At 43.6% G+C, this 8,532-nt stretch overlaps 1 protein-coding gene across 1 annotated transcript in view; it reads right to left on the reverse strand.

Annotated features, from left to right (window-relative positions):
* The window catches only part of LOC102763755 (sorting nexin-29), a 440,536-nt gene that overhangs the window by 288,836 nt on the left and 143,168 nt on the right, over positions 1-8,532 (reverse strand). The window lies entirely within an intron of this gene.

The raw sequence follows: 8,532 nt of genomic DNA on the forward strand, positions 1-8,532 counted from the left end.
AAGGAGACAGCAGGTCAGATTGTGAGCACCTCACAGGCCTCAGAAAGGAGAATGGACATTTTCTGAGTGCAGCAGAATGGCATGGGCTGATTTATGCTTTTAATAAGTGGTTCAGACAAAACCACTGTAAAAGTTGAAGACAACTGAAGATCTTTGAAGTTAGAAGCTAGAGTACATCAAGGATTATTGCCAATTCTATTAAATGGGAGAATAGTGTTGTATACGGTTATTTTTAAGAACTTATCTTCTAGAGCTTTATATATAACCAATGTTTACAGACAATATAATATCTAGGATTTTCTTTGAAAAACACTAGCAAAAAAGAAAGCAGTAAGTGGCAGGAAATAGTGTAAAGAGAGTGAAAAAGTGTGGGAACATGGGATTTGTTATATTATTCTGTCTACTTTCATATGTGCTATAAAAATGCCACAGTAAATAAATGTTAAATAAGAAAGATAAGCAGCCATAGCCCATTTGCCCATTGGCTAGAGTGTCGACCTGTGGACTGAAGGGTCCCGGGTTCAATTCCGGTCAGGGGCACATGTCCGGGTTGCTGGCTCAATTCCCGGTAGGAAACATGCAGGAGATGGCCAAGCAATGATTTTCTCTCATCATTGATGTTTCTGTCTCTCTCTCTCCTCTCTGATATCAATAAAAATATATTTTTTTTAAAAATAAGCAAACAGATACTAAAAGTTTCACTCTATCGCTATGTGGCAGAGGGGGAAACCCATCTTAGCCTGGCTAAGGACCTCTGAGAGCCAACGTCACATCCTTATTAGCAGTGAACCTGGAGGAAACCCAGGTCAAATCCTGCCTCACCCCATCCAGCCTAGTGACACATCTCTTGCCCAGCTGAGCAATTTCCACTTTATAGATAGAGTCAAAACAGATTTGCCTCAATCTGCACAAATGAACCAAAATCACAAGCTATAACCCCTCTGGTGATCCGGGGAAACCTCCTTCCTATGGGCTTGGGGCCTGCTGACACGGTGACCATGGTGATTACAAAGGAATGTAGGATGTGATCACTAGGCAACAACTAGCTCATTAGCTGTTCCTGGTGGTGACAACTTGCCATAGGGACTGTGTTTGTGACACAGCTTCACTCTTCAAAAGACCTACCTCTAGCAGTTTCAGATGAACAAAGGATGCACAGCTCAGGAATGAGGTGAACACCCTCAGTGAAAATACTGGTACCCAGCCAGTGTGGTTCAGGGGTTGAGCGTTAACCTATGAATATGGAGTTCCTGGTTCAATTCCTGGTTAGGGCACATGCCAGGTTTTGGGCTCAATTCCCAGTAAGGGGCGTGCAGGAGGCAGAGGATCAATGATTCTCTCTCATCATTGTTTCTAACTCCCTCTCCTCTCTCTTCTTCCCTCTGAAATTAGTAAAGACATATTTAAAAAGAAAGAAAATACTGGTGCCAGCAAGGACCTGGGTTGGATCTGGTCTTCTATTTGGAGGAGCTACACAAACACTTCATTTACATCTTGTGTACCCTCAAATAGCTAGCAAGTGCTTAACATAGGGACTTGAGCCAAGGTCTTCCTGATGCAAAGCCATTCTGTTAATCATCATGGGGATGATCTGATACACTGATGGCCACAGAACAAACTTAAGCCATCTCATCATGCCAAGTAACAGAAGAGTGAATTTTTCCAATAAGAGTTTACTATGTGCAAGGCACTGATCATAGCCCATTATTTGTCTTCAAAAATACCTGTTCTTCCCTTCTTCTGTTTTATTTAGAGTGACAATATGCCCCAAAAAACAACAACAACAAAAAAAAAAACCACATTCCTCACTTCTCTAGTAGAGTACATTCAGGCCACTAAAATGTGAGAGAAACTGTTCTGAGTGAAGTTAGCTCACACTCCTTTTTCCCTTCCCTGCTTTACCCTTCCTGCTGCCTAGACTGCAGATGTAATGGCTGGGGCTCTTGCAGCCGTCTTTAGCCCATGAAAGGACCTTAGAAACACACAAGCCAAACACAGCAGAGCAATAACATAGACGTAATTGACAAACACTCAGTTGTTCACTCAACATATTTCTAAGCTCTATTATGTACCAGGCATTGTGATAGATCTACCACTGAACAAATGAGCAAAGGCCCCTTCCCTCAGAAGCTTATAACATAAGAGAAAACAGCAGTAATAGTGAATGTAATAAGTAATATATTAGATGACAAATGCTATTTTTTTTTTAAAGAGAAAAATAAGGCGGGCTGAGAATGCAGGGGAAAGGAGGGACTGCACTATAAAATTTAACAAACAAGGGAGTGAATGAGAAGTGCAGGAAGATCTAATAGGAGGCAGTTCACTCCAGTGAAACTATTTTGGGGAAGGGAACAGCATCACAAGATGGAGAAGAGATGTAGAGACCATTGGGTTGAGTTCAACCCTAACTGCTCCTTATTCCTCATCACCAGAAATGAGAGAACTGGACTCACAGGAAGACCAGTCCACCCTAGACGATCACTTGTAAACTGCCTTTTCTATCACTTTTGCAGTGAGGGCTTGCAGCTCAGGGAGTGGTGTGCCGGGACCTCCCCTCTCCACTCCGACCTGCGCATTTCAGCTCTCAGTAAAGGCACATCTGGAGCTTCCACGTACGAGTGCATTTGAAGAAACAGTTCCGCTGCGGGAAATAAAAGGTGTGCGATGACTGTTTGGCAGCGGCAGTGGTGTGGCGGTAGGCTGGGCATTTCACATGTCTGCGCACTGTCTCTGTTTGCCACCCAGTATGAACTCAGTGAACTTTTCTGTTTGCTCGGTGAACAAAAACTTTGCAAACTTCCAGAATCACTAGACTTGACAGTTGTCTCTCTTTACACGGCATCACTGCAGCTGCCAAGAATATCTCCCCTCCACCGAGCTTCCTGTTGTTCCCCTCCCCAGCTCCAAAATAAGAGAAGCTGCTTGGAAGTGATGTCATCGCCCCTGTCACCGCCTGCAGGGCATTCACAGGCTGGCTATATTTAAGACCCGGGCTTCGTGTTCAGTGACATGGAAATTGCCACCTTGTGAACCATCCCGGAAAGGCAAGGTTTAAGAACTTATTTTCTCCGAATAACCAGGTTACAAATTCTGCCTCTCACCAGGACGTCAAGCTGAGCAACGGGCTCCAGCCCTGGGCCCAGCTAACAGCAGCTGTTAATGTCAACCATTTCTCTCAAATAACACACACCCTGACATTCACTTAGTAGGAGCATCTCTCTTCCAATTGCCCTCCTTTCCTGGGCACTTCTGGTATCCCTCAAAACCATTCTGTTGTATTTACTCCTCTAGACTTCTCTACCTACTTCTCATTAGAAATGACAGCAAATGGGGCATTAATGAATGGTAAACACATTCCCTGCCCCATGGGTATTTACTGTAACTTTTAATGAGTGTTCTATCATATTTATTGGTTTTGATCATTTTATCTCCTCCTGCTTCCGTGCTTTGAAGGGGAAAAGGATGAGCTAAAGCAATGTCCCAAACACAACCTTCTCCCTCTTCTCTTAAGCAGCTGTGTATTTTTTGCATCTTGATGAGCCACCCAAGTCCATGTTTGGTGCACATTTTTCAGGAAACATCTGGCAGCAGCTACTAATGGCTCTGACGCTTAACCACTCAGTGTGGGCACGTGCTTCAAAATGCAGATGTTCGTGCAAATATACCTTGCTGCTTATTCCCTAAAAAGTTTAGTTCATCAACAAAATCTGAGTCTTTGATTGGATTCTGGAATCAGAGAAAATAAACAAGCATGTAGCTTTCTCCCTTGTACACAGTTGCTTTAAGAGACGCCGCTCTATCTGTTCCTGTCCATCATTTCCATATGGAAAAATACCTAGGAAACTTATATTGGTTGCAAAATGCTGAAAGGCTTGTGGAGGAAGTGATACGGCTCCACTGTTCATGGCATTTGAGAAGGTGCTTCCACAAATATAAGTTCAGATGGTAACACATTGGCATTTCCATTCTCCTACCTGTAGGGGATTCCCACATCTGTACTCACGTAAGAAAAATCAGCTGGAAAATCATTCAGACCACAGATCCCTTCACCTTTCACAGTTGCAAAAAGCAGAAGCTAAGAGGTGATGAATGATGACAGAACCAGCTCAGGCTCTAGTGGGCAGGTCCTCCAGCCTCAGCCTGGGGCCAGAACAACACACAGCGTGTGCCATTAAAGCGTTCACACACTTTGCCCTGTGAACCCACTGCTGGGAATACATACTGGGCAATGAAACTGGCAGAGGGAAAACGAGCTACAGACATGAGGAGAGCATTTCAACCTTTGCTACAATCTCAAAATCCAGAAGCAACCAAAACACTAACCTCTAAGGAAACTGCTAAGTAAACTGTGGGGTGTTAGTCGGCCAATAAGCATGACACCTAGTCCTGGCCGGTGGCTCAGTGGGTGGGAGCATTGTCTCATACACCAAAAAGGTTGCAGGTTCAATTCCCGATTAGGGCACATGCCTAGGTTGCAGGTGTGATCTCAGGTCAAGGCGTGTACAGGAGGCAACTGATCAATGTTTTTCTCACATTGATGTTTCTCTATCTCTCTCCCTTCGTCTCTCTCTAAAATCAAAAAAACATACCCTTGAGTGAGAATTTTTTTTTAAATGACATCAAGGTAGGCTATCAAGTGAGAGCTCTTTCTTGAAAAAGATTCTGACAACATGAATCAAGAGCTTTTATGGACACTCGCTCCTTCTAATATAAGAGCTCCACTTCTAGGAATCTAGAGTAAGGAAACTTACTAAAGTGTGTGAGTGTGTGTGTGTGTGTGTGTGTGTGTGTGTGTGTGTGTTTTCATGGAAAAACTTCTCTAAAAGGGGGAGCGGGAGGAATGGTTAAGGAAACCACTGTGTGAGAAACATGGACATATCTGAACAGATTTCAATGGCCATCCAAAGTGATATCCATATAAGAAAATAACATCAGAAAAGGTTTATGATATTGCTTTTCAAAGAAGATCATCAACTTATAGATTCAGAATGATTTGGGTTATGTAATATGAATAAGTAAATGTATACATAAACTGGGATCTAGTACCTCATAAATAATAAAACACATTAAAAATAATTGTGTCCTGATGGTTTTCTTCTTTAAACTTTACTGTTCTTCCCAGACTTGTGGGTTGTAATTTGTGCCTTACTTTTATATTATGGAAAGAAAAAAAATGTCTCTAGATAGACATAATTTGAAATCTACATATAAATGCAAGAAAACATAACATACCCCTAATCAGCCCTAGCTGGTTTTGCTCAGTGGATAGAGCATCGGCCTGTGGACTGAAGGGTCCTGGGTTCGATTCTGGTCAAGGGCACATGCCTAGGTTGCAGGCTCGATCCCCAGTGGGGGTCATGCAGGAGGTGGCCGATCAATGATTCTCTCTCATCATTGATGTTTCTATCTCTCTCTACCTCTCCCTTCCTCTCTGAAATCAATAAAAATAAATTTAACTTTTAAAAAAAGAAAACAAAATAATTGAATAAAAATTGCAGGTACACAATCATGGTTCTGTAACTATGTAAAAATTGTAGTTAAATGGACTAACAGTAGAAATAATCATCATGCTAGGGTTGTGAGATTTGGGGCTCTTTTCTCCACTTCAGATTATTATATTGGCTTTACAACTTAAAGGTAATAGTTTAAAACATAAAAACAAGAGCTTTCTTGAGAAATCTCCAGCTGACCAATCATGGCAGAACTCTGTCCTCAAACGTATTCAGCTAAGTGTTGGGTGAGCAAAGCCAGGTGCAGGACAACATGCTGGTGCTGAAAGCTCACATACTGATCCTTTGAAACCCACCAAATGCAAGCCTACATGTTGTTTACAGTCCACTTAAAAATAAAGTCGAAAATAAAAATGACAAGTGTTAATAGTGCTCGTTCTTGTACTGGGTCACAGCATTTTTCATATTTTTCAAATAAATATCACAAGTACCTTCATCTAAGAGCCCCAGGGATCTCAAATACTTGAACTTACCCTTTCGGATCATTATTCGGATCATTATGTTTGAGCCCTTGCTACTCCAATGTGGTCTAGGAAGCAGCAGCGCCAGCATCACTCACTCTGGAACTAGAGATACCTACCAGGCCCCTCCCAGGCCTGCAGAAACAGAGTCTGAAGTCGACCAGGATCCCAGGTGCGCTTGAGAAGTGCTGCACTAAACCACCAGTTGTCAACCTTGGTGCACACTGGAATTACCTGAGCATGTGGGTCTCACCACAGATTCTGACCTAATTGGTCTGGAGGGCAGCCTGGACAGTTTTTAAAAGCTCCCCTGGTGTCTGTAATGTATAGCAAAGCCTAAGCAAGGCTTTTAGCTCTTCAACCCAGAGAACTCTTTGTTAGAAAGTTAGTTACATCTGAGCAATAGCAGGCTAGATGAACTCCAGAAAATGAGTCTTTGCAGCCCTGAATAGAAGGATAATTTACTTCCACAAAACGAATAATAATCATGGCAGGCTTTTACTAGGCACTTACTCGGGCACTCACTGTGCGTAGCACTTTGCATGCATCAGCTCTTGCATGTATCTACAAAGGAGAGACTGTTATTATCCCAGTTTTCTAGACAAGAAGCATTAGGCAGAAAAGGACCATCGGACACCACACAACCAGAAGGGGCACATGCGTGATCCTGAGAGAGTGCCTCCTTAAACTTTGCACCCTCAGGCCTCACTCACCTTTCCCCAGGTCCCATCCTTGAGTAGGGCTCAAGTCCAAGGCTTGCCCCACACCATTACACTACACTTCCTTTAACAATGGCCACCTCAACTGGAGCATAAGGAATTGTCAGTCAAAAGGTTAAAATCTGTGTTTATACATCCCTCTCTTGACTTTCAACACCTAGAAATTAGAGTCAGCTGCATCCTGTTTATCTCTTTTATAGGTTTAATATGAAATAGATATTTGATGAGTAAATGAATAAATGAGTATTAACTAACCATCTGTCTTCACTCAATTTTGGTAGCATGAGACTTCAGGAAACCTCCGAAGCCATCGTGTCTCCTGCCCTGCCACATGTGTCTAGCACTCATTCTAGTTCCACCCGATGTACTCAATTCTCCTTGGCTGCTCTGGTGTAACTCATTCAAGACCCACTAGCTGCTGACAGGACGTGCTAGACAATGATGAAGAGCCCAACTCACTCAGTGATGAGACTCTGCCAAGCGAGAGAGCCAGCCACCTGGGGGGAGCAAGCTTCATGCCCAAGGATAAGTAAGAGACTGGAGAACCAGAGTGGGCTGGGACGCACAGTAGGAGCTCAACAGGTAATATCATGTGGTCAGGGTTCAGTCTCTAGCTAAAAACTCTAAAAGAGTGAGGCAACTGAAAAGGGGTCATGCCCGGCCAGTCTGCTCAGCTGCTTGAGTATCATCCCATGCACAAGAGGTTGCCAGTTCGATTCCCAGTCAGGGCACATGCCCGGGGTGGTTGCAGGTTTGATCCCTAGTTAGGGGGCCTGCAGGAGACATCAATCCCATGTTTCTCTCTCATCGATGTTTCTATCTCTCTCTCCCTCTCCCTTCCTCTCACTCTCTCTTAAAAAAAAAAAATCAATAAAACACATTTTTTTTAAATGTGATGAGGAGATGAGCCCACTCAGGGAACATCTGCTGCCATTGCCTACCCAGCACTGCCTGATGGCAGGAGCCCGAGATTTTCCTCTTAAGGGTAAATGTCTGTCCCCTGTAGGTAGGTTATATTAGCTATGAAATTAAAAAAAGAAAATGGACCAGAAAGCTCCTAAACACAAAATTCTGACAGTACATTTGCAAATGGTGTTGAAAATGAAAACAATGGGGAAAGAACTAAAAGCAATGATTCTCACTGGGGACCCATACTGCCTTCTAGAGGTGTAGACATGGTCATTTTACAAGTTCCCCTGGTGGGTGTAATGTACAGCCAAGTCTACGCAAGGCAGAGGAGTGCAGACACTATTGCACGTCACAATGATGACAGGGTGCTTCCAGCATTCACTGCGTAAGGCCAGGAATACCCACTGTCCTGAGAGGCCAAGGCAGTCCTAAACCAAGAGCAACCCACATCCTGCCATACTTTCAACTGTCCCGATGGCTCTCCATGTAGGTGAAATACTTGTTCATAATCTCAGCCTACAATCTACTTCACTTACCGTATTTGCCGGCGTATAAGACGATTTTTTGGCCCTGAAAAATATGCCTCCAAGTGGGGGGTCATCTTATACGCCGGGTACACTTCAGATAGACTGCCCATAGTGCTTGCCCCGTGCCATAGTGGCCTCCCGATGCCCGCCCACTTCATTCCACATACCATTCAGGCATCAGCAGCGCTGCTGGGTGTATGCTCGGCTGTTATGCGATTTTGCTGTTATGCGATTTTACCACACTCGCAAAATCGCACACAGCCGACCATACACCCAGTATGATAGCGCAAAATCACGAATCGCGATACCATACTGGGTGTATGGTTGGCTGTGTGCGATTTTGCGAGTGTGGTAAATTCGGGTTACCGTATATTTCTTTACATATGCATTGAATTTTAAAGAAGGC

The sequence above is a fragment of the Myotis davidii genome, unplaced genomic scaffold, assembly GCF_000327345.1.
Source record: "Myotis davidii unplaced genomic scaffold, ASM32734v1 scaffold209, whole genome shotgun sequence".
NCBI classification, from domain to species: domain Eukaryota; kingdom Metazoa; phylum Chordata; class Mammalia; order Chiroptera; family Vespertilionidae; genus Myotis; species Myotis davidii.